We start from the raw sequence: 27,608 nt of genomic DNA, 5'->3' as shown, positions 1-27,608 counted from the left end.
GGGATATATATTCTACCCACACACATTTGGAACTCTCCTGGGGTACCCTCACACATATTATTCCCTCATTTAGTGGATATTTTCACAAAAAAGTGAAATTTTCAAAAATCCAGAAAATTGGCTGAATATGACTAACTATCAAGGACTCATTGGGCGAACCGCTCTGGAACTGAAATCGGAACGCTCACTGACATTTGCCCTATCTGAAAGTCGTATAAACGTCGGAAAAATGACTAAGTCGAAATAAAAAAATTTTTCAACTTTTTTCAATTTTACCCCCGTGGGATTTATATTCTACCCACACACATTTGGAACTCTCCTGGGGTACCCTCACACATATTATTCCCTCATTTAGTGAATATTTTCACAAAAAAGTGAAATTTTCAAAAATCCAGAAAATTGGCTGAAAACGACAAAATATCAAGGACTCATTGGGCGAATCGCTTTGGAACTGACATCGGAACGCTCACTGACATTTCCCCTATCTGAAAGTCTGATGAATGCCGGAAAAATGACTAAGTCCAAAAAAAAAATTTTTTCAACTTTTTTCAATTTTACCCTGTGGGATATATATTCTACCCACACACATTTGGAACTCTCCTGGGGTACCCTCACACATATTATTCCCTCATTTAGTGGATATTTTCACAAAAAAGTGAAATTTTCAAAAGTCCAGTAAATTGGTTGAAAACGACTAAATATCAAGGACTCATTGGGCGAATCGCTCTGGAACTGAAATCGTAATGCTCACTGACATTTCCCCTATCTGAAAATCTGATAAACGCCGGAAAAATGACTAAGTCAAGAAAATTTTTTTTTCAATTTTACCCCCGTGGGATATATATTCTACCCACACACATATGGAACTCTCCTGGGGTACCCTCACACATATTATTCCCTCATTTAGTGGATATTTTCACAAAAAAGTGACATTTTCAAAAATCCAGAAAATTGGCTGAAAACGACTAAATATCAAGGACTCATTGGGCAAATCGCTCTGGAACTGAAATCGGAACGCTCACTGACATTTCCCCTCTCTGAAAGTCTGATAAATGCCGGAAAAATGACTAAGCCCAAGAAAACATTTTTTTCAACTTTTTTCAATTTTACCCCCGTGGGATATATATTCTACCCACACACATTTGGAACTCTCCTGGGGTACCCTCACATATATTATTCCCTCATTTAGTGGATATTTTCACAAAAAAGTGAAATTTTCAAAAATCCCGAAAATTGACTGAAAACGACTAAATATCAAGGACTCATTGGGTGAATCGCTCTGGAACTGAAATCGGAACGCTCACTGACATTTCCCCTATCTGAAAGTCTGATAAACGCATGAAAAATGACTAAGTCCAAAAAAAAAATTTTTTCAACTTTTTTCAATTTTACCCCCGTGGGATATATATTCTACCCACACACATTTGGAATTCTCCTGGGGTACCCTCACACATATTATTCCCTCATTTAGTGGATATTTTCACAAAAAAGTGAAATTTTCAAAAATCAAAAATATTGGCTGAAAACAACTAAATATCAAGGACTCATTGGGCGAATTGCTCTGGAACTGAAATTGGAACGCTCACTAACATTTCCCCTCTCTGAAAGTCTGATAAATGCCGGAAAAATGACTAAGCCCAAGAAAAAATTTTTTTCAACTTTTTTCAATTTTACGCCCGTGGGATATATATTCTACCCACACACATTTGGAACTCTCCTGGGGTACCCTCACACATATTATTCCCTCATTTAGTGGATATTTTCACAAAAAAGTGAAATTTTCAAAAATCCAGAAAATTGGCTGAAAATGACTAAAATATCAAGGACTCATTGGGCGAATCGCTATGGAACTGAAATCGGAATGCTCACTGACATTTCCCCTATCTGAAAGTCTGATAAACGACGGAAAAATGAATAAGTCCAAAAAAAAAAATTTTTAAACTTTTTTCAATTTTACCCCCGTGGGATATATATTCTACCACACACATTTGGTGCCCTCCTGGGGTACCCTCACACATATTATTCCCTCATTTAGTGGATATTTTCACAAAAAAGTGAAATTTTCAAAAATCCAGAAAATTGGCTGAAAACGACTAAATATCAAGGACTCATTGGGCGAATCGCTCTGGAACTGAAATCGGAATGCTCACTGACATTTCCCCTATCTGAAATTCTGATATACGCCGGAAAAATGACTAAGTCCAAAAAAAAAATTTTTAAACTTTTTTCAATTTTACCCCCGTGGGATATATATTCTACCCACACACATTTGGAACTCTCCTGGCGCACCCTCACACATATTATTCCGTCATTTAGTGGATATTTTCACAAAAAAGTGAAATTTTCAAAAATCCAAAATATTGGCTGAAAACGACTAAATATCAAGGACTCATTGGGCGAATCGCTCTGGAACTGAAATCGGAACGCTCACTGACATTACCCCTATCTGAAAGTCTGATAAACATCGGAAAAATGACTAAGTCCAAAAAAAAAGTTTTCAACTTTTTTCAATTTTACCCCGTGGGATATATATTCTACCCACACACATTTGGAACTCTCCTGGGGTACCCTCACGCATATTATTCCCTCATTTAGTGGATATTTTCACAAAAAAGTGAAATTTTCAAAAATCCAGAAAATTGGCTGAAAACGACTAAATATCAATGACTCATTGGCCGAATCGCTCTGGAACTGAAATCGGAATGCTTACTGACATTTCCCCTATCTGAAAGTCCGACAAACGCTGGAAAAATGACTAAGTTCAAAAAAAAAAAATTTTCAACTTTTTTCAATTTTACCCCCGTGGAATATATATTCTACCCACACACATTTGGAACTCTTCTGAGGTACCCTCACACATATTATTCCCTCATTTAGTGGATATTTTCACAAAAAAGTGAAATTTTAAAAAAAATTAAGAAAATTGGCTGAAAACGACTAAATGTCAAGGACTCATTGGACGAATCGCTCTGGAAATGAAATCGGAACGCTCACTGACATTTGCCCTATCTGAAAGTCTGATAAACGCCGGAAAAATGACTAAGTCCAAAAAAAAAAATTTTTCAACTTTTTTCAATTTTACCCCCGTGGGATATATATTCTACCCACACACATTTGGAACTCTCCTGGGGTACCCTCACACATATTATTCCGTCATTTAGTGGATATTTTCACAAAAAAGTGAAATTTTCAAAAATCCAAAATATTGGCTGAAAACGACTAAATATCAAGGACTCATTGGGCGAATCGCTCTGGAACTGAAATCGGAATGCTCACTGACATTACCCCTATCTGAAAGTCTGATTAACGCCGAAAAAATGACTAAGTCCAAAAAAAAATTTTTTTCAACTTTTTTCAATTTTACCCCCATGGGATATATATTCTACCCACACACATTTGGAACTCTCCTGGGGTACCCTCACACATATTATTGCCTCATTTAGTGGATATTTTCACAAAAAAGTGAAATTTTCAAAAATCCAGAAAAAATTGGCTGAAAACGACTAAATATCAAGGACTCATTGGGCGAATCGCTCTGGAACTGAAATCGGAACGCTCACTGACATTTGCCCTATCTGAAAGACTGATAAACGCCGGAAAAATTACTAAATCCAAAAAAAAAAAATTTTTCAACTTTTTTCAATTTTACGCCCGTGGGATATATATTCTACCCACACACATTTGGAACTCTCCTGGGGTACCCTCACACATATTATTCCCTCATTTAGTGGATATTTTCACAAAAAAGTGAAATTTTCAAAAATCCAGAAAATTGGCTGAATATGACTAACTATCAAGGACTCATTGGGCGAACCGCTCTGGAACTGAAATCGGAACGCTCACTGACATTTGCCCTATCTGAAAGTCGTATAAACGTCGGAAAAATGACTAAGTCCAAATAAAAAAATTTTTCAACTTTTTTCAATTTTACCCCCGTGGGATTTATATTCTACCCACACACATTTGGAACTCTCCTGGGGTACCCTCACACATATTATTCCCTCATTTAGTGAATATTTTCACAAAAAAGTGAAATTTTCAAAAATCCAGAAAATTGGCTGAAAACGACAAAATATCAAGGACTCATTGGGCGAATCGCTTTGGAACTGAAATCGGAACGCTCACTGACATTTCCCCTATCTGAAAGTCTGATGAATGCCGGAAAAATGACTAAGTCAAGAAAAATTTTTTTTCAATTTTACCCCCGTGGGATATATATTCTACCCACACACATATGGAACTCTCCTGGGGTACCCTCACACATATTATTCCCTCATTTAGTGGATATTTTCACAAAAAAGTGACATTTTCAAAAATCCAGAAAATTGGCTGAAAACGACTAAATATCAAGGACTCATTGGGCAAATCGCTCTGGAACTGAAATCGGAACGCTCACTGACATTTCCCCTCTCTGAAAGTCTGATAAATGCCGGAAAAATGACTAAGCCCAAGAAAACATTTTTTTCAACTTTTTTCAATTTTACCCCCGTGGGATATATATTCTACCCACACACATTTGGAACTCTCCTGGGGTACCCTCACATATATTATTCCCTCATTTAGTGGATATTTTCACAAAAAAGTGAAATTTTCAAAAATCCAGAAAATTGACTGAAAACGACTAAATATCAAGGACTCATTGGGTGAATCGCTCTGGAACTGAAATCGGAACGCTCACTGACATTTCCCCTATCTGAAAGTCTGATAAACGCATGAAAAATGACTAAGTCCAAAAAAAAAATTTTTTCAACTTTTTTCAATTTTACCCCCGTGGGATATATATTCTACCCACACACATTTGGAATTCTCCTGGGGTACCCTCACACATATTATTCCCTCATTTAGTGGATATTTTCACAAAAAAGTGAAATTTTCAAAAATCGAAAATATTGGCTGAAAACAACTAAATATCAAGGACTCATTGGGCGAATCGCTCTGGAACTGAAATTGGAATGCTCACTAACATTTCCCCTCTCTGAAAGTCTGATAAATGCCGGAAAAATGACTAAGCCCAAGAAAAAAAATTTTTCAACTTTTTTCAATTTTACGCCCGTGGGATATATATTCTACCCACACACATTTGGAACTCTCCTGGGGTACCCTCACACATATTATTCCCTCATTTAGTGGATATTTTCACAAAAAAGTGAAATTTTCAAAAATCCAGAAAATTGGCTGAAAATGACTAAAATATCAAGGACTCATTGGGCGAATCGCTATGGAACTGAAATCGGAATGCTCACTGACATTTCCCCTATCTGAAAGTCTGATAAACGACGGAAAAATGAATAAGTCCAAAAAAAAAAATTTTTAAACTTTTTTCAATTTTACCCCCGTGGGATATATATTCTACCACACACATTTGGTGCCCTCCTGGGGTACCCTCACACATATTATTCCCTCATTTAGTGGATATTTTCACAAAAAAGTGAAATTTTCAAAAATCCAGAAAATTGGCTGAAAACGACTAAATATCAAGGACTCATTGGGCGAATCGCTCTGGAACTGAAATCGGAATGCTCACTGACATTTCCCCTATCTGAAATTCTGATATACGCCGGAAAAATGACTAAGTCCAAAAACATTTTTTTTTCAACTTTTTTCAATTTTACCCCCGTGGGATATATATTCTACCCAAACATATTTGGAACTCTCCTGGTGCACCCTCACACATATTATTCCCTTATTTAGTGGATATTTTCACAAAAAAGTGAAATTTTCAAAAATCAGAAAATTGGCTGAAAACGACTAAATATCAAGGACTCATTGGGCGAATCGCTCTGGAACTCAAATCGGAATGCTCACTGACAATTCCCCTATCTGAAAGTCTGATAAACGCCGGAAAAATGACTAAGTCCAAAAAAAAAAAATGTAAATTTTTTTTTCAATTTTACCCCCATGGGATATAAATTCTACCCACACACATTTGGAACTCTCCTGGGGTACCCTCACACATAATATTCCCTCATTTAGAGGATATTTTCACAAAAAAGTGAAATTTTCAAAAATCCAGAAAATTGGCTGAAAATGACTAAATATCAAGGACTCATTGGGCGAATCGCTCTGGAACTCAAATCGGAATGCTCACTGACATTTCCCCTATCTGAAAGTCTGATAAACGCCGGAAAAATGAATAAGTCCAAACAAAAATTTTTTAAACTTTTTTCAATTTTACCCCGTGTGATATATATTCTACCCAAACACATTTGGAACTCTCCTGGGGTACCCTCACACATATTATTCCCTCATTTAGTGGATATTTTCACAAAAAAGTGAAATTTTCAAAAATCAGAAAATTGGCTGAAAACGTCTAAATATCAAGGACTCATTGGGCGAATCGCTCTAGAACTGAAATCGGAATGCTCACTGACATTTCCCCTATCTGAAAGTCTGATAAACTCCGGAAAAATGAATAAGTCTCAAAAAAATTTGTTTTCAATTTTACCCCCGTGGGATATATATTCTACCCACACACATTTGGAAGTCTCCCGGGGTACCCTCACACATATTATTCCCTCATTTAGTGGATATTTTCACAAAAAAGTGAAATTTTCAAAAATCCAGAAAATTGGCTGAAAATGACTAAATATCATGGACTCATTGGGCGAATCGCTCTGGAACTGAAATCGGAAAGCTCTCTGACATTTCCCCTATCTGAAAGTCTGATAAACGCCGGAAAAATGACTAAGTCCAAAAAAAATATTTTTTAAACTTTTTTCAATTTTACCCCCGTGGGATATCTATTCTACCCACACACATTTGGAACTCTCCTGGGGTACCCTCACACATAACATTCCCTCATTTAGAGGATTTTTTCACAAAAAAGTGAAATTTTCAAAAATCCAGAAAATTGGCTGAAAACGACTAAATATCAAGGACTCATTGGGCGAATCGCTCTGGAACTGAAATCGGAATGCTCACTGACATTTCCCCTATCTGAAAGTCTGATAAACTCCGGAAAAATGAATAAGTCTCAAAAAAATTTGTTTTCAATTTTACCCCCGTGGGGTATATATTCTACCCACACACATTTGGAAGTCTCCCGGGGTACCCTCACACATATTATTCCCTCATTTAGTGGATATTTTCACAAAAAAGTGAAATTTTCAAAAATCCAGAAAATTGGCTGAAAATGACTAAATATCAAGGACTCATTGGGCGAATCGCTCTGGAACTCAAATCGGAATGCTCACTGACATTTTCCCTATCTGAAAGTCTGATAAACGCAGGAAAAATGAATAAGTCCAAACAAAAATTTTTTAAACTTTTTTCAATTTTACCCCGTGTGATATATATTCTACCCAAACACATTTGGAACTCTCCTGGGGTACCCTCACACATATTATTCCCTCATTTAGTGGATATTTTCACAAAAAAGTGAAATTTTCAAAAATCAGAAAATTGGCTGAAAACGTCTAAATATCAAGGACTCATTGGGCGAATCGCTCTAGAACTGAAATCGGAATGCTCACTGACATTTCCCCTATCTGAAAGTCTGATAAACTCCGGAAAAATGAATAAGTCTCAAAAAAATTTGTTTTCAATTTTACCCCCGTGGGATATATATTCTACCCACACACATTTGGAAGTCTCCCGGGGTACCCTCACACATATTATTCCCTCATTTAGTGGATATTTTCACAAAAAAGTGAAATTTTCAAAAATCCAGAAAATTGGCTGAAAATGACTAAATATCATGGACTCATTGGGCGAATCGCACTGGAACTGAAATCGGAAAGCTCTCTGACATTTCCCCTATCTGAAAGTCTGATAAACGCCGGAAAAATGACTAAGTCCAAAAAAAATATTTTTTAAACTTTTTTCAATTTTACCCCCGTGGGATATCTATTCTACCCACACACATTTGGAACTCTCCTGGGGTACCCTCACACATAACATTCCCTCATTTAGAGGATTTTTTCACAAAAAAGTGAAATTTTCAAAAATCCAGAAAATTAGCTGAAAACGACTAAATATCAAGGACTCATTGGGCGAATCACTCTGGAACTGAAATCGGAATGCTCATTGACATTTCCCCTTTCTGAAAGTCTGATAAACGCCGGAGAAATGAGTAAGTCCAAAAAAAAACATTTTTAAACTTTTTTCAATTTTACCCCCGTGGGATATATATTCTACCCACACACATTTGGAACTCTCCTGGGGTACCCTCACACATATTATTCCCTCATTTAGTGGATATTTTCACAAAAAAGTGAAATTTTCAAAAATCCAGAAAATTGGCTGAAAATGACTAAATATCAAGGACTCATTGGGCGAATCGCTCTGGAACTCAAATCGGAATGCTCACTGACATTTCCCCTATCTGAAAGTCTGATAAACGCCGGAAAAATGACTAAGTCCAAAAAAAAATTTTTTTCAACTCTTTTCAATTTTACCCCCGTGGGATATATATTCTACCACACACATTTGGAACTCTCCTGGGGTACCCTCACACATATTATTCCCTCATTTAGTGGATATTTTCGCAAAAAAGGGAAATTATCAAAAATCCAGAAAATTGGCTGAAAATGACTAAATATCAAGGACTCATTGGGCGAATCGCTCTGGAACTGAAATCGGAATGCTCACTGACATTTCCCCTATCTGAAAGTCTGATAAACGACGGAAAAATGACTAAGTCCAAAAAAAAAATTTTTTAAACTTTTTTCAATTTTACCCTAATGGGATATATATTCTACCCAAACATATTTGGAACTCTCCTGGGGTACCCTCAGACATATTATTCCCTCATTTAGTGGATATTTTCACAAAAAAGTGAAATTTTCAAAAATCAGAAAATTGGCTGAAAACGAATAAATATCAAGGACTCATTGGGCAAATCACTCTGGAACTGAAATCGGAATGCTCACTGACATTTCCCCTATCTGAAAGTCTGATAAACGCCGGAAAAATGACTAAGTCCAAAAAAAAAATTTTAAAACTTTTTTCAATTTTACCCTAATGGGATATATATTCTACCCACACACATTTGGAACTCTCCTGGGGTACCCTCACACATATTATTCCCTCATTTAGTGGATATTTTCACAAAAAAGTGAAATTTTCAAAAATCCAGAAAATTGGCTGAAAACGACTAAATATCAAGGACTCATTGGGCGAATCGCTCTGGAACTGAAATCGGAATGCTCACTGACATTTCCCCTATCTGAAATTCTGATATACGCCGGAAAAATGACTAAGTCCAAAAACATTTTTTTTTCAACTTTTTTCAATTTTACCCCCGTGGGATATATATTCTACCCAAACATATTTGGAACTCTCCTGGTGCACCCTCACACATATTATTCCCTTATTTAGTGGATATTTTCACAAAAAAGTGAAATTTTCAAAAATCAGAAAATTGGCTGAAAACGACTAAATATCAAGGACTCATTGGGCGAATCGCTCTGGAACTCAAATCGGAATGCTCACTGACAATTCCCCTATCTGAAAGTCTGATAAACGCCGGAAAAATGACTAAGTCCAAAAAAAAAAAATGTAAATTTTTTTTTCAATTTTACCCCCATGGGATATAAATTCTACCCACACACATTTGGAACTCTCCTGGGGTACCCTCACACATAATATTCCCTCATTTAGAGGATATTTTCACAAAAAAGTGAAATTTTCAAAAATCCAGAAAATTGGCTGAAAATGACTAAATATCAAGGACTCATTGGGCGAATCGCTCTGGAACTCAAATCGGAATGCTCACTGACATTTCCCCTATCTGAAAGTCTGATAAACGCCGGAAAAATGAATAAGTCCAAACAAAAATTTTTTAAACTTTTTTCAATTTTACCCCGTGTGATATATATTCTACCCAAACACATTTGGAACTCTCCTGGGGTACCCTCACACATATTATTCCCTCATTTAGTGGATATTTTCACAAAAAAGTGAAATTTTCAAAAATCAGAAAATTGGCTGAAAACGTCTAAATATCAAGGACTCATTGGGCGAATCGCTCTAGAACTGAAATCGGAATGCTCACTGACATTTCCCCTATCTGAAAGTCTGATAAACTCCGGAAAAATGAATAAGTCTCAAAAAAATTTGTTTTCAATTTTACCCCCGTGGGATATATATTCTACCCACACACATTTGGAAGTCTCCCGGGGTACCCTCACACATATTATTCCCTCATTTAGTGGATATTTTCACAAAAAAGTGAAATTTTCAAAAATCCAGAAAATTGGCTGAAAATGACTAAATATCATGGACTCATTGGGCGAATCGCTCTGGAACTGAAATCGGAAAGCTCTCTGACATTTCCCCTATCTGAAAGTCTGATAAACGCCGGAAAAATGACTAAGTCCAAAAAAAATATTTTTTAAACTTTTTTCAATTTTACCCCCGTGGGATATCTATTCTACCCACACACATTTGGAACTCTCCTGGGGTACCCTCACACATAACATTCCCTCATTTAGAGGATTTTTTCACAAAAAAGTGAAATTTTCAAAAATCCAGAAAATTGGCTGAAAACGACTAAATATCAAGGACTCATTGGGCGAATCGCTCTGGAACTGAAATCGGAATGCTCACTGACATTTCCCCTATCTGAAAGTCTGATAAACTCCGGAAAAATGAATAAGTCTCAAAAAAATTTGTTTTCAATTTTACCCCCGTGGGGTATATATTCTACCCACACACATTTGGAAGTCTCCCGGGGTACCCTCACACATATTATTCCCTCATTTAGTGGATATTTTCACAAAAAAGTGAAATTTTCAAAAATCCAGAAAATTGGCTGAAAATGACTAAATATCAAGGACTCATTGGGCGAATCGCTCTGGAACTCAAATCGGAATGCTCACTGACATTTTCCCTATCTGAAAGTCTGATAAACGCAGGAAAAATGAATAAGTCCAAACAAAAATTTTTTAAACTTTTTTCAATTTTACCCCGTGTGATATATATTCTACCCAAACACATTTGGAACTCTCCTGGGGTACCCTCACACATATTATTCCCTCATTTAGTGGATATTTTCACAAAAAAGTGAAATTTTCAAAAATCAGAAAATTGGCTGAAAACGTCTAAATATCAAGGACTCATTGGGCGAATCGCTCTAGAACTGAAATCGGAATGCTCACTGACATTTCCCCTATCTGAAAGTCTGATAAACTCCGGAAAAATGAATAAGTCTCAAAAAAATTTGTTTTCAATTTTACCCCCGTGGGATATATATTCTACCCACACACATTTGGAAGTCTCCCGGGGTACCCTCACACATATTATTCCCTCATTTAGTGGATATTTTCACAAAAAAGTGAAATTTTCAAAAATCCAGAAAATTGGCTGAAAATGACTAAATATCATGGACTCATTGGGCGAATCGCACTGGAACTGAAATCGGAAAGCTCTCTGACATTTCCCCTATCTGAAAGTCTGATAAACGCCGGAAAAATGACTAAGTCCAAAAAAAATATTTTTTAAACTTTTTTCAATTTTACCCCCGTGGGATATCTATTCTACCCACACACATTTGGAACTCTCCTGGGGTACCCTCACACATAACATTCCCTCATTTAGAGGATTTTTTCACAAAAAAGTGAAATTTTCAAAAATCCAGAAAATTAGCTGAAAACGACTAAATATCAAGGACTCATTGGGCGAATCACTCTGGAACTGAAATCGGAATGCTCATTGACATTTCCCCTTTCTGAAAGTCTGATAAACGCCGGAGAAATGAGTAAGTCCAAAAAAAAACATTTTTAAACTTTTTTCAATTTTACCCCCGTGGGATATATATTCTACCCACACACATTTGGAACTCTCCTGGGGTACCCTCACACATATTATTCCCTCATTTAGTGGATATTTTCACAAAAAAGTGAAATTTTCAAAAATCCAGAAAATTGGCTGAAAATGACTAAATATCAAGGACTCATTGGGCGAATCGCTCTGGAACTCAAATCGGAATGCTCACTGACATTTCCCCTATCTGAAAGTCTGATAAACGCCGGAAAAATGACTAAGTCCAAAAAAAAATTTTTTTCAACTCTTTTCAATTTTACCCCCGTGGGATATATATTCTACCACACACATTTGGAACTCTCCTGGGGTACCCTCACACATATTATTCCCTCATTTAGTGGATATTTTCGCAAAAAAGGGAAATTATCAAAAATCCAGAAAATTGGCTGAAAATGACTAAATATCAAGGACTCATTGGGCGAATCGCTCTGGAACTGAAATCGGAATGCTCACTGACATTTCCCCTATCTGAAAGTCTGATAAACGACGGAAAAATGACTAAGTCCAAAAAAAAAATTTTTTAAACTTTTTTCAATTTTACCCTAATGGGATATATATTCTACCCAAACATATTTGGAACTCTCCTGGGGTACCCTCAGACATATTATTCCCTCATTTAGTGGATATTTTCACAAAAAAGTGAAATTTTCAAAAATCAGAAAATTGGCTGAAAACGACTAAATATCAAGGACTCATTGGGCAAATCACTCTGGAACTGAAATCGGAATGCTCACTGACATTTCCCCTATCTGAAAGTCTGATAAACGCCGGAAAAATGACTAAGTCCAAAAAAAAAATTTTAAAACTTTTTTCAATTTTACCCTAATGGGATATATATTCTACCCACACACATTTGGAACTCTCCTGGGGTACCCTCACACATATTATTCCCTCATTTAGTGGATATTTTCACAAAAAAGTGAAATTTTCAAAAATCCAGAAAATTGGCTGAAAACGACTAAATATCAAGGACTCATTGGGCGAATCGCTCTGGAACTGAAATCGGAATGCTCACTGACATTTCCCCTATCTGAAAGTCTGATAAACGCCGGAAAAATGACTAAGTCCAAAAAAAAAAATTTTTAAACATTTTTCAATTTTACCCCCGTGGGATATATATTCTACCACACACATTTGGTGCTCTCCTGGGGTACCCTCACACATATTATTCCCTCATTTAGTGGATATTTTCACAAAAAAGTGAAATTTTCAAAAATACAGAAAATTGGCTGAAAATGACTAAATATCAAGGACTCATTGGGCGAATCGCTCTGGAACTGAAATCGGAATGCTCACTGACATTTCCCCTAACTGAAAGTCTGATAAACGCCGGAAAAATGACTAAGTCCAAAAAAAAAAAATGTAAATTTTTTTTTCAATTTTACCCCCATGGGATATAAATTCTACCCACACACATTTGGAACTCTCCTGGGGTACCCTCACACATAATATTCCCTCATTTAGAGGATATTTTCACAAAAAAGTGAAATTTTCAAAAATCCAGAAAATTGGCTGAAAACGACTAAATATCAAGGACTCATTGGGCGAATCGCTCTGGAGCTGAAATCGGAAAGCTCTCTGACATTTCCCTATCTGAAAGTCTGATAAACGCCGGAAAAATTACTAAGTCCAAAAAAAAAATTTTAAAACTTTTTTCAATTTTACCCTAATGGGATATATATTCTACCCACACACATTTGGAACTCTCCTGGGGTACCCTCACACATATTATTCCCTCATTTAGTGGATATTTTCACAAAAAAGTGAAATTTTCAAAAATCCAGAAAATTGGCTGAAAACGACTAAATATCAAGGACTCATTGGGCGAATCGCTCTGGAACTGAAATCGGAATGCTCACTGACATTTCCCCTATCTGAAAGTCTGATAAACGCCGGAAAAATGACTAAGTCCAAAAAAAAAAATTTTTAAACATTTTTCAATTTTACCCCCGTGGGATATATATTCTACCCACACACATTTGGAACTCTCCTGGCACACCCTCACACATATTATTCCCTCATTTAGTGGATATTTTCACAAAAAAGTGAAATTTTCAAAAATCCAGAAAATTGGCTGAAAATGACTAAATATCAAGGACTCATTGGGCGAATCGCTCTGGAACTCAAATCGGAATGCTCACTGACATTTCCCCTATCTGAAAGTCTGATAAACTCCGGAAAAATGAATAAGTCCCCAAAAAATTTTTTTTAAATTTTACCCCCGTGGGATATATATTCTACCCACACACATTTGGAAGTCTCCCGGGATACCCTCACACATATTATTCCCTCATTTGGTGGATATTTTCACAAAAAAGTGAAATTTTCAAAAATCCTGAAAATTGGCTGAAAATGATTAAATATCAAGGACTCATTGGGCGAATCGCTCTGGAACTGAAATCGGAATGCTCGCTGACATTTCCCCTATCTGAAAGTCTGATAAACGCCGGAAAAATGACTAAGTCCAAAAAAAAATGTTTTTCAACTCTTTTCAATTTTACCCCCGTGGGATATATATTCTACCACACACATTTGGTGCTCTCCTGGGGTACCCTCACACATATTATTCCCTCATTTAGTGGATATTTTCACAAAAAAGTGAAATTTTCAAAAATACAGAAAATTGGCTGAAAATGACTAAATATCAAGGACTCATTGGGCGAATCGCTCTGGAACTGAAATCGGAATGCTCACTGACATTTCCCCTAACTGAAAGTCTGATAAACGCCGGAAAAATGACTAAGTCCAAAAAAAAAAAATGTAAATTTTTTTTTCAATTTTACCCCCATGGGATATAAATTCTACCCACACACATTTGGAACTCTCCTGGGGTACCCTCACACATAATATTCCCTCATTTAGAGGATATTTTCACAAAAAAGTGAAATTTTCAAAAATCCAGAAAATTGGCTGAAAACGACTAAATATCAAGGACTCATTGGGCGAATCGCTCTGGAGCTGAAATCGGAAAGCTCTCTGACATTTCCCTATCTGAAAGTCTGATAAACGCCGGAAAAATTACTAAGTCCAAAAAAAATATTTTTTAAACTTTTTTCAATTTTACCCCCGTGGGATATATATTCTACCCACACACATTTGGAAGTCTCCCGGGATACCCTCACACATATTATTCCCTCATTTAGTGGATATTTTCACAAAAAAGTGAAATTTTCAAAAATCCAGAAAATTGGCTGAAAACGACTAAATATCAAGGACTCATTGGGCGAATCGCTCTGGAACTGAAATCGGAATGCTCGCTGACATTTCCCCTGTCTGAAAGTCTGATAAACGCCGGAAAAATGACTAAGTCCAAAAAAAAATTTTTTTCATCTCTTTTCAATTTTACCCCCGTGGGATATATATTCTACCACACACATTTGGAACTCTCCTGGGGTACCCTCACACATATTATTCCCTCATTTAGTGGATATTTTCGCAAAAAAGTGAAATTATCAAAAATCCAGAAAATTGGCTGAAAATGACTAAATATCAAGGACTCATTGGGCGAATCGCTCTGGAACTGAAATCGGAATGCTCACTGACATTTCCCCTATCTGAAAGTCTGATAAACGACGGAAAAATGACTAAGTCCAAAAAAAAAAATTTTTCTTTTTTTTTCAATTTTACCCCCGTGGGATATATATTCTACCACACACATTTGGTGCTCTCCTGGGGTACCCTCACACATATTATTCCCTCATTTAGTGGATATTTTCCCAAAAAAGTGAAACTTTCAAAAATCCAGAAAATTTGCTGAAAACGACTAAATATCAAGGACTCATTGGGCGAATCGCTCTGGAACTGAAATCGGAATGCTCACTGACATTTCCCCTTTCTGAAAGTCTGATAAACGCCGGAGAAATGACTAAGTCCAAAAAAAACCATTTTTTAACTTTTTTCAATTTTACCCCCGTGGGATATATATTCTACCCACACACATTTGGAACTCTCCTGGGGTACCCTCACACATATTATTCCCTCATTTAGTGGATATTTTCACAAAAAAGTGAAATTTTCAAAAATCCTGAAAATTGGCTGAAAATGACTAAATATCAAGGACTCATTGGGCGAATCGCTCTGGAACTGAAATCGGAATGCTCACTGACATTTCCCCTAACTGAAAGTCTGATAAACGCCGGAAAAATGACTAAGTCCAAAAAAAAAAAATGTAAATTTTTTTTTCAATTTTACCCCCATGGGATATAAATTCTACCCACACACATTTGGAACTCTCCTGGGGTACCCTCACACATAATATTCCCTCATTTAGAGGATATTTTCACAAAAAAGTGAAATTTTCAAAAATCCAGAAAATTGGCTGAAAACGACTAAATATCAAGGACTCATTGGGCGAATCGCTCTGGAGCTGAAATCGGAAAGCTCTCTGACATTTCCCTATCTGAAAGTCTGATAAACGCCGGAAAAATTACTAAGTCCAAAAAAAATATTTTTTAAACTTTTTTCAATTTTACCCCCGTGGGATATATATTCTACCCACACACATTTGGAAGTCTCCCGGGATACCCTCACACATATTATTCCCTCATTTAGTGGATATTTTCACAAAAAAGTGAAATTTTCAAAAATCCAGAAAATTGGCTGAAAACGACTAAATATCAAGGACTCATTGGGCGAATCGCTCTGGAACTGAAATCGGAATGCTCGCTGACATTTCCCCTGTCTGAAAGTCTGATAAACGCCGGAAAAATGACTAAGTCCAAAAAAAAATTTTTTTCATCTCTTTTCAATTTTACCCCCGTGGGATATATATTCTACCACACACATTTGGAACTCTCCTGGGGTACCCTCACACATATTATTCCCTCATTTAGTGGATATTTTCGCAAAAAAGTGAAATTATCAAAAATCCAGAAAATTGGCTGAAAATGACTAAATATCAAGGACTCATTGGGCGAATCGCTCTGGAACTGAAATCGGAATGCTCACTGACATTTCCCCTATCTGAAAGTCTGATAAACGACGGAAAAATGACTAAGTCCAAAAAAAAAAATTTTTCTTTTTTTTTCAATTTTACCCCCGTGGGATATATATTCTACCACACACATTTGGTGCTCTCCTGGGGTACCCTCACATATATTATTCCCTCATTTAGTGGATATTTTCCCAAAAAAGTGAAACTTTCAAAAATCCAGAAAATTTGCTGAAAACGACTAAATATCAAGGACTCATTGGGCGAATCGCTCTGGAACTGAAATCGGAATGCTCACTGACATTTCCCCTTTCTGAAAGTCTGATAAACGCCGGAGAAATGACTAAGTCCAAAAAAAACCATTTTTTAACTTTTTTCAATTTTACCCCCGTGGGATATATATTCTACCCACACACATTTGGAACTCTCCTGGGGTACCCTCACACATATTATTCCCTCATTTAGTGGATATTTTCACAAAAAAGTGAAATTTTCAAAAATCCTGAAAATTGGCTGAAAATGACTAAATATCAAGGACTCATTGGGCGAATCGCTCTGGAACTCAAATCGGAATGCTCACTGACATTTCCCCTATCTGAAAGTCTGATAAACGCCGGAAAAATGACTAAGTCCAAAAAAAAATTTTTTTCAACTCTTTTCAATTTTACCCCCGTGGGATATACATTCTACCACACACATTTGGAACTCTCCTGGGGTACCCTCACACATATTATTCCCTCATTTAGTGGATATTTTCGCAAAAAAGGGAAATTATCAAAAATCCAGAAAATTGGCTGAAAATGACTAAATATCAAGGACTCATTGGGCGAATCGCTCTGGAACTGAAATCGGAATGCTCACTGACATTTCCCCTATCTGAAAGTCTGATAAACGACGGAAAAATGACTAAGTCCAAAAAAAAAATTTTTTAAACTTTTTTCAATTTTACCCTAATGGGATATATATTCTACCCAAACATATTTGGAACTCTCCTGGGGTACCCTCACACATATTATTCCCTCATTTAGTGGATATTTTCACAAAAAAGTGAAATTTTCAAAAATCAGAAAATTGGCTGAAAATGACTAAATATCAAGGACTCATTGGGCGAATCGCTCTGGAACTCAAATCGGAATGCTCACTGACATTTCCCCTATCTGAAAGTCTGATAAACTCCGGAAAAATGAATAAGTCCCCAAAAAATTTTTTTTCAATTTTACCCCCGTGGGATATATATTCTACCCACACACATTTGGAAGTCTCCCGGGATACCCTCACACATATTATTCCCTCATTTGGTGGATATTTTCACAAAAAAGTGAAATTTTCAAAAATCCTGAAAATTGGCTGAAAATGATTAAATATCAAGGACTCATTGGGCGAATCGCTCTGGAACTGAAATCGGAATGCTCGCTGACATTTCCCCTATCTGAAAGTCTGATAAACGCCGGAAAAATGACTAAGTCCAAAAAAAAATGTTTTTCAACTCTTTTCAATTTTACCCCCGTGGGATATATATTCTACCACACACATTTGGAACTCTCCTGGGGTACCCTCACACATATTATTCCCTCATTTAGTGGATATTTTCACAAAAAAGTGAAATTATCAAAAATCCAGAAAATTGGCTGAAAATGACTAAATATTAAGGACTCATTGGGCGAATCGCTCTGGAACTGAAATCGGAATGCTCACTGACATTTCCCCTATCTGAAAGTCTGATAAACGCCGGAAAAATGACTAAGTCCAAAAAAAAAAATTTTTATTTTTTTTTCAATTTTACCCCCGTGGGATATATATTCTACCACACACATTTGGTGCTCTCCTGGGGTACCCTCACACATATTATTCCCTCATTTAGTGGATATTTTCACAAAAAAGTGAAATTTTCAAAAATACAGAAAATTGGCTGAAAATGACTAAATATCAAGGACTCATTGGGCGAATCGCTCTGGAACTGAAATCGGAATGCTCACTGACATTTCCCCTAACTGAAAGTCTGATAAACGCCGGAAAAATGACTAAGTCCAAAAAAAAAAAATGTAAATTTTTTTTTTCAATTTTACCCCCATGGGATATAAATTCTACCCACACACATTTGGAACTCTCCTGGGGTACCCTCACACATATTATTCCCTCATTTAGTGGATATTTTCACAAAAAAGTGAAATTATCAAAAATCAAGAAAATTGGCTGAAAATGACTAAATATCAAGGACTCATTGGGCGAATCGCTCTGGAACTCAAATCGGAATGCTCACTGACATTTCCCCTATCTGAAAGTCTGATAAACGCCGGAAAAATGACTAAGTCCAAAAAAAAATTTTTTTCAACTCTTTTCAATTTTACCCCCGTGGGATATACATTCTACCACACACATTTGGAACTCTCCTGGGGTACCCTCACACATATTATTCCCTCATTTAGTGGATATTTTCGCAAAAAAGGGAAATTATCAAAAATCCAGAAAATTGGCTGAAAATGACTAAATATCAAGGACTCATTGGGCGAATCGCTCTGGAACTGAAATCGGAATGCTCACTGACATTTCCCCTATCTGAAAGTCTGATAAACGACGGAAAAATGACTAAGTCCAAAAAAAAAATTTTTTAAACTTTTTTCAATTTTACCCTAATGGGATATATATTCTACCCAAACATATTTGGAACTCTCCTGGGGTACCCTCACACATATTATTCCCTCATTTAGTGGATATTTTCACAAAAAAGTGAAATTTTCAAAAATCAGAAAATTGGCTGAAAATGACTAAATATCAAGGACTCATTGGGCGAATCGCTCTGGAACTCAAATCGGAATGCTCACTGACATTTCCCCTATCTGAAAGTCTGATAAACTCCGGAAAAATGAATAAGTCCCCAAAAAATTTTTTTTCAATTTTACCCCCGTGGGATATATATTCTACCCACACACATTTGGAAGTCTCCCGGGATACCCTCACACATATTATTCCCTCATTTGGTGGATATTTTCACAAAAAAGTGAAATTTTCAAAAATCCTGAAAATTGGCTGAAAATGATTAAATATCAAGGACTCATTGGGCGAATCGCTCTGGAACTGAAATCGGAATGCTCGCTGACATTTCCCCTATCTGAAAGTCTGATAAACGCCGGAAAAATGACTAAGTCCAAAAAAAAATGTTTTTCAACTCTTTTCAATTTTACCCCCGTGGGATATATATTCTACCACACACATTTGGAACTCTCCTGGGGTACCCTCACACATATTATTCCCTCATTTAGTGGATATTTTCACAAAAAAGTGAAATTATCAAAAATCCAGAAAATTGGCTGAAAATGACTAAATATTAAGGACTCATTGGGCGAATCGCTCTGGAACTGAAATCGGAATGCTCACTGACATTTCCCCTATCTGAAAGTCTGATAAACGCCGGAAAAATGACTAAGTCCAAAAAAAAAAATTTTTATTTTTTTTTCAATTTTACCCCCGTGGGATATATATTCTACCACACACATTTGGTGCTCTCCTGGGGTACCCTCACACATATTATTCCCTCATTTAGTGGATATTTTCACAAAAAAGTGAAATTTTCAAAAATACAGAAAATTGGCTGAAAATGACTAAATATCAAGGACTCATTGGGCGAATCGCTCTGGAACTGAAATCGGAATGCTCACTGACATTTCCCCTAACTGAAAGTCTGATAAACGCCGGAAAAATGACTAAGTCCAAAAAAAAAAAATGTAAATTTTTTTTTTCAATTTTACCCCCATGGGATATAAATTCTACCCACACACATTTGGAAGTCTCCCGGGATACCCTCACACATATTATTCCCTCATTTAGTGGATATTTTCACAAAAAAGTGAAATTTTCAAAAATCCAGAAAATTGGCTGAAAACGACTAATTATCAAGGACTCATTGGGCGAATCGCTCTGGAACTGAAATCGGAATGCTCGCTGACATTTCCCCTATCTGAAAGCCTGATAAACGCCGGAAAAATGACTAAGTCCAAAAAAAAATTTTTTTCATCTCTTTTCAATTTTACCCCCGTGGGATATATATTCTACCACACACATTTGGAACTCTCCTGGGGTACCCTCACACATATTATTCCCTCATTTAGTGGATATTTTCGCAAAAAAGTGAAATTATCAAAAATCCAGAAAATTGGCTGAAAATGACTAAATATCAAGGACTCATTGGGCGAATCGCTCTGGAACTGAAATCGGAATGCTCACTGACATTTCCCCTATCTGAAAGTCTGATAAACGACGGAAAAATGACTAAGTCCAAAAAAAAAAATTTTTCTTTTTTTTTCAATTTTACCCCCGTGGGATATATATTCTACCACACACATTTGGTGCTCTCCTGGGGTACCCTCACACATATTATTCCCTCATTTAGTGGATATTTTCCCAAAAAAGTGAAACTTTCAAAAATCCAGAAAATTTGCTGAAAACGACTAAATATCAAGGACTCATTGGGCGAATCGCTCTGGAACTGAAATCGGAATGCTCACTGACATTTCCCCTTTCTGAAAGTCTGATAAACGCCGGAGAAATGACTAAGTCCAAAAAAAACCATTTTTTAACTTTTTTCAATTTTACCCCCGTGGGATATATATTCTACCCACACACATTTGGAACTCTCCTGGGGTACCCTCACACATATTATTCCCTCATTTAGTGGATATTTTCACAAAAAAGTGAAATTTTCAAAAATCCTGAAAATTGGCTGAAAATGACTAAATATCAAGGACTCATTGGGCGAATCGCTCTGGAACTCAAATCGGAATGCTCACTGACATTTCCCCTATCTGAAAGTCTGATAAACGCCGGAAAAATGACTAAGTCCAAAAAAAAATTTTTTTCAACTCTTTTCAATTTTACCCCCGTGGGATATATATTCTACCACACACATTTGGAACTCTCCTGGGGTACCCTCACACATATTATTCCCTCATTTAGTGGATATTTTCGCAAAAAAGGGAAATTATCAAAAATCCAGAAAATTGGCTGAAAATGACTAAATATCAAGGACTCATTGGGCGAATCGCTCTGGAACTGAAATCGGAATGCTCACTGACATTTCCCCTATCTGAAAGTCTGATAAACGACGGAAAAATGACTAAGTCCAAAAAAAAAATTTTTTAAACTTTTTTCAATTTTACCCTAATGGGATATATATTCTACCCAAACATATATGGAACTCTCCTGGGGTACCCTCACACATATTATTCCCTCATTTAGTATATATTTTCACAAAAAAGTGAAATTTTCAAAAATCAGAAAATTGGCTGAAAACGACTAAATATCAAGGACTCATTGGGCAAATCGCTCTGGAACTGAAATCGGAATGCTCACTGACATTTCCCCTATCTGAAAGTCTGATAAACGCCGGAAAAATGACTAAGTCCAAAAAAAAAATTTTAAAACTTTTTTCAATTTTACCCTAATGGGATATATATTCTACCCACACACATTTGGAACTCTCCTGGGGTACCCTCACACATATTATTCCCTCATTTAGTGGATATTTTCACAAAAAAGTGAAATTTTCAAAAATCCAGAAAATTGGCTGAAAACGACTAAATATCAAGGACTCATTGGGCGAATCGCTCTGGAACTGAAATCGGAATGCTCACTGACATTTCCCCTATCTGAAAGTCTGATAAACGCCGGAAAAATGACTAAGTCCAAAAAAAAAATTTTTTAAACATTTTTCAATTTTACCCCCGTGGGATATATATTCTACCCACACACATTTGGAACTCTCCTGGCACACCCTCACACATATTATTCCCTCATTTAGTGGATATTTTCACAAAAAAGTGAAATTTTCAAAAATCCAGAAAATTGGCTGAAAATGACTAAATATCAAGGACTCATTGGGCGAATCGCTCTGGAACTCAAATCGGAATGCTCACTGACATTTCCCCTATCTGAAAGTCTGATAAACTCCGGAAAAATGAATAAGTCCCCAAAAAATTTTTTTTCAATTTTACCCCCGTGGGATATATATTCTACCCACACACATTTGGAAGTCTCCCGGGATACCCTCACACATATTATTCCCTCATTTGGTGGATATTTTCACAAAAAAGTGAAATTTTCAAAAATCCTGAAAATTGGCTAAAAATGATTAAATATCAAGGACTCATTGGGCGAATCACTCTGGAACTGAAATCGGAATGCTCGCTGACATTTCCCCTATCTGAAAGTCTGATAAACGCCGGAAAAATGACTAAGTCCAAAAAAAAATTTTTTTCAACTCTTTTCAATTTTACCCCCGTGGGATATATATTCTACCACACACATTTGGAACTCTCCTGGGGTACCCTCACACATATTATTCCCTCATTTAGTGGATATTTTCACAAAAAAGTGAAATTATCAAAAATCCAGAAAATTGGCTGAAAATGACTAAATATCAAGGACTCATTGGGCGAATCGCTCTGGAACTGAAATCGGAATGCTCACTGACATTTCCCCTATCTGAAAGTCTGATAAACGCCGGAAAAATGACTAAGTCCAAAAAAAAAAATTTTTCTTTTTTTTTCAATTTTACCCCCGTGGGATATATATTCTACCACACACATTTGGTGCTCTCCTGGGGTACCCTCACACATATTATTCCCTCATTTAGTGGATATTTTCACAAAAAAGTGAAATTTTCAAAAATCCAGAAAATTGGCTGAAAATGACTAAATATCAAGGACTCATTGGGCGAATCGCTCTGGAACTGAAATCGGAATGTTCACTGACATTTCCCCTATCTGAAAGTCTGATAAACGCCGGAAAAATGACTAAGTCCAAAAAAAAAAAATGTAAATTTTTTTTTCAATTTTACCCCCATGGGATATAAATTCTACCCACACACATTTGGAACTCTCCTGGGGTACCCTCACACATAATATTCCCTCATTTAGAGGATATTTTCACAAAAAAGTGAAATTTTCAAAAATCCAGAAAATTGGCTGAAAACGACTAAATATCAAGGACTCATTGGGCGAATCGCTCTGGAGCTGAAATCGGAAAGCTCTCTGACATTTCCCTATCTGAAAGTCTGATAAACGCCGGAAAAATTACTAAGTCCAAAAAAAATATTTTTTAAACTTTTTTCAATTTTACCCCCGTGGGATATATATTCTACCCACACACATTTGGAAGTCTCCCGGGATACCCTCACACATATTATTCCCTCATTTAGTGGATATTTTCACAAAAAAGTGAAATTTTCAAAAATCCAGAAAATTGGCTGAAAATGACTAAATATCAAGGACTCATTGGGCGAATCGCTCTGGAACTGAAATCGGAATGCTCGCTGACATTTCCCCTATCTGAAAGTCTGATAAACGCCGGAAAAATTACTAAGTCCAAAAAAAAATTTTTTTCATCTCTTTTCAATTTTACCCCCGTGGGATATATATTCTACCACACACATTTGGAACTCTCCTGGGGTACCCTCACACATATTATTCCCTCATTTAGTGGATATTTTCGCAAAAAAGTGAAATTATCAAAAATCCAGAAAATTGGCTGAAAATGACTAAATATCAAGGACTCATTGGGCGAATCGCTCTGGAACTGAAATCGGAATGCTCACTGACATTTCCCCTATCTGAAAGTCTGATAAACGCCGGAAAAATGACTAAGTCCAAAAAAAAAAATTTTTCTTTTTTTTTCAATTTTACCCCCGTGGGATATATATTCTACCACACACATTTGGTGCTCTCCTGGGGTACCCTCACACATATTATTCCCTCATTTAGTGGATATTTTCACAAAAAAGTGAAATTTTCAAAAATCCAGAAAATTGGCTGAAAATGACTAAATATCAAGGACTCATTGGGCGAATCGCTCTGGAACTGAAATCGGAATGTTCACTGACATTTCCCCTATCTGAAAGTCTGATAAACGCCGGAAAAATGACTAAGTCCAAAAAAAAAAAATGTAAATTTTTTTTTCAATTTTACCCCCATGGGATATAAATTCTACCCACACACATTTGGAACTCTCCTGGGGTACCCTCACACATAATATTCCCTCATTTAGAGGATATTTTCACAAAAAAGTGAAATTTTCAAAAATCCAGAAAATTGGCTGAAAACGACTAAATATCAAGGACTCATTGGGCGAATCGCTCTGGAGCTGAAATCGGAAAGCTCTCTGACATTTCCCTATCTGAAAGTGTGATAAACGCCGGAAAAATTACTAAGTCCAAAAAAAATATTTTTTAAACTTTTTTCAATTTTACCCCCGTGGGATATATATTCTACCCACACACATTTGGAAGTCTCCCGGGATACCCTCACACATATTATTCCCTCATTTAGTGGATATTTTCACAAAAAAGTGAAATTTTCAAAAATCCAGAAAATTGGCTGAAAATGACTAAATATCAAGGACTCATTGGGCGAATCGCTCTGGAACTGAAATCGGAATGCTCGCTGACATTTCCCCTATCTGAAAGTCTGATAAACGCCGGAAAAATGACTAAGTCCAAAAAAAAATTTTTTTCATCTCTTTTCAATTTTACCCCCGTGGGATATATATTCTACCACACACATTTGGAACTCTCCTGGGGTACCCTCACACATATTATTCCCTCATTTAGTGGATATTTTCGCAAAAAAGTGAAATTATCAAAAATCCAGAAAATTGGCTGAAAATGACTAAATATCAAGGACTCATTGAGCGAATCGCTCTGGAACTGAAATCGGAATGCTCACTGACATTTCCCCTATCTGAAAGTCTGATAAACGACGGAAAAATGACTAAGTCCAAAAAAAAAAATTTTTCTTTTTTTTTCAATTTTACCCCCGTGGGATATATATTCTACCACACACATTTGGTGCTCTCCTGGGGTACCCTCACACATATTATTCCCTCATTTAGTGGATATTTTCCCAAAAAAGTGAAACTTTCAAAAATCCAGAAAATTTGCTGAAAACGACTAAATATCAAGGACTCATTGGGCGAATCGCTCTGGAACTGAAATCGGAATTCTCACTGACATTTCCCCTAACTGAAAGTCTGATAAACGCCGGAAAAATGACTAAGTCCAAAAAAAAAAAATGTAAATTTTTTTTTCAATTTTACCCCCATGGGATATAAATTCTACCCACACACATTTGGAAGTCTCCCGGGATACCCTCACACATATTATTCCCTCATTTAGTGGATATTTTCACAAAAAAGTGAAATTTTCAAAAATCCAGAAAATTGGCTGAAAACGACTAAATATCAAGGACTCATTGGGCGAATCGCTCTGGAACTGAAATCGGAATGCTCGCTGACATTTCCCCTATCTGAAAGTCTGATAAACGCCGGAAAAATGACTAAGTCCAAAAAAAAATTTTTTTCATCTCTTTTCAATTTTACCCCCGTGGGATATATATTCTACCACACACATTTGGAACTCTCCTGGGGTACCCTCACACATATTATTCCCTCATTTAGTGGATATTTTCGCAAAAAAGTGAAATTATCAAAAATCCAGAAAATTGGCTGAAAATGACTAAATATCAAGGACTCATTGGGCGAATCGCTCTGGAACTGAAATCGGAATGCTCACTGACATTTCCCCTATCTGAAAGTCTGATAAACGACGGAAAAATGACTAAGTCCAAAAAAAAAAATTTTTCTTTTTTTTTCAATTTTACCCCCGTGGGATATATATTCTACCACACACATTTGGTGCTCTCCTGGGGTACCCTCACACATATTATTCCCTCATTTAGTGGATATTTTCCCAAAAAAGTGAAACTTTCAAAAATCCAGAAAATTTGCTGAAAACGACTAAATATCAAGGACTCATTGGGCGAATCGCTCTGGAACTGAAATCGGAATGCTCACTGACATTTCCCCTTTCTGAAAGTCTGATAAACGCCGGAGAAATGACTAAGTCCAAAAAAAAACATTTTTTAACTTTTTTCAATTTTACCCCCGTGGGATATATATTCTACCCACACACATTTGGAACTCTCCTGGGGTACCCTCACACATATTATTCCCTCATTTAGTGGATATTTTCACAAAAAAGTGAAATTTTCAAAAATCCTGAAAATTGGCTGAAAATGACTAAATATCAAGGACTCATTGGGCGAATCGCTCTGGAACTCAAATCGGAATGCTCACTGACATTTCCCCTATCTGAAAGTCTGATAAACGCCGGAAAAATGACTAAGTCCAAAAAAAAATTTTTTTCAACTCTTTTCAATTTTACCCCCGTGGGATATATATTCTACCACACACATTTGGAACTCTCCTGGGGTACCCTCACACATATTATTCCCTCATTTAGTGGATATTTTCGCAAAAAAGGGAAATTATCAAAAATCCAGAAAATTGGCTGAAAATGACTAAATATCAAGGACTCATTGGGCGAATCGCTCTGGAACTGAAATCGGAATGCTCACTGACATTTCCCCTATCTGAAAGTCTGATAAACGCCGGAAAAATGACTAAGTCCAAAAAAAAAATTTTAAAACTTTTTTCAATTTTACCCTAATGGGATATATATTCTACCCACACACATTTGGAACTCTCCTGGGGTACCCTCACACATATTATTCCCTCATTTAGTGGATATTTTCACAAAAAAGTGAAATTTTCAAAAATCCAGAAAATTGGCTGAAAACGACTAAATATCAAGGACTCATTGGGCGAATCGCTCTGGAACTGAAATCGGAATGCTCACTGACATTTCCCCTATCTGAAAGTCTGATAAACGCCGGAAAAATGACTAAGTCCAAAAAAAAAATTTTTTAAACATTTTTCAATTTTACCCCCGTGGGATATATATTCTACCCACACACATTTGGAACTCTCCTGGCACACCCTCACACATATTATTCCCTCATTTAGTGGATATTTTCACAAAAAAGTGAAATTTTCAAAAATCCAGAAAATTGGCTGAAAATGACTAAAT

This window comes from Phyllobates terribilis, unplaced genomic scaffold, assembly GCF_046119375.1.
Source record: "Phyllobates terribilis strain yellow unplaced genomic scaffold, ASM4611937v1 Scaffold_12__6_contigs__length_324123572, whole genome shotgun sequence".
Taxonomy (NCBI): Eukaryota; Metazoa; Chordata; class Amphibia; order Anura; family Dendrobatidae; genus Phyllobates; species Phyllobates terribilis.
This window is presented reverse-complemented; position numbering follows the sequence as displayed.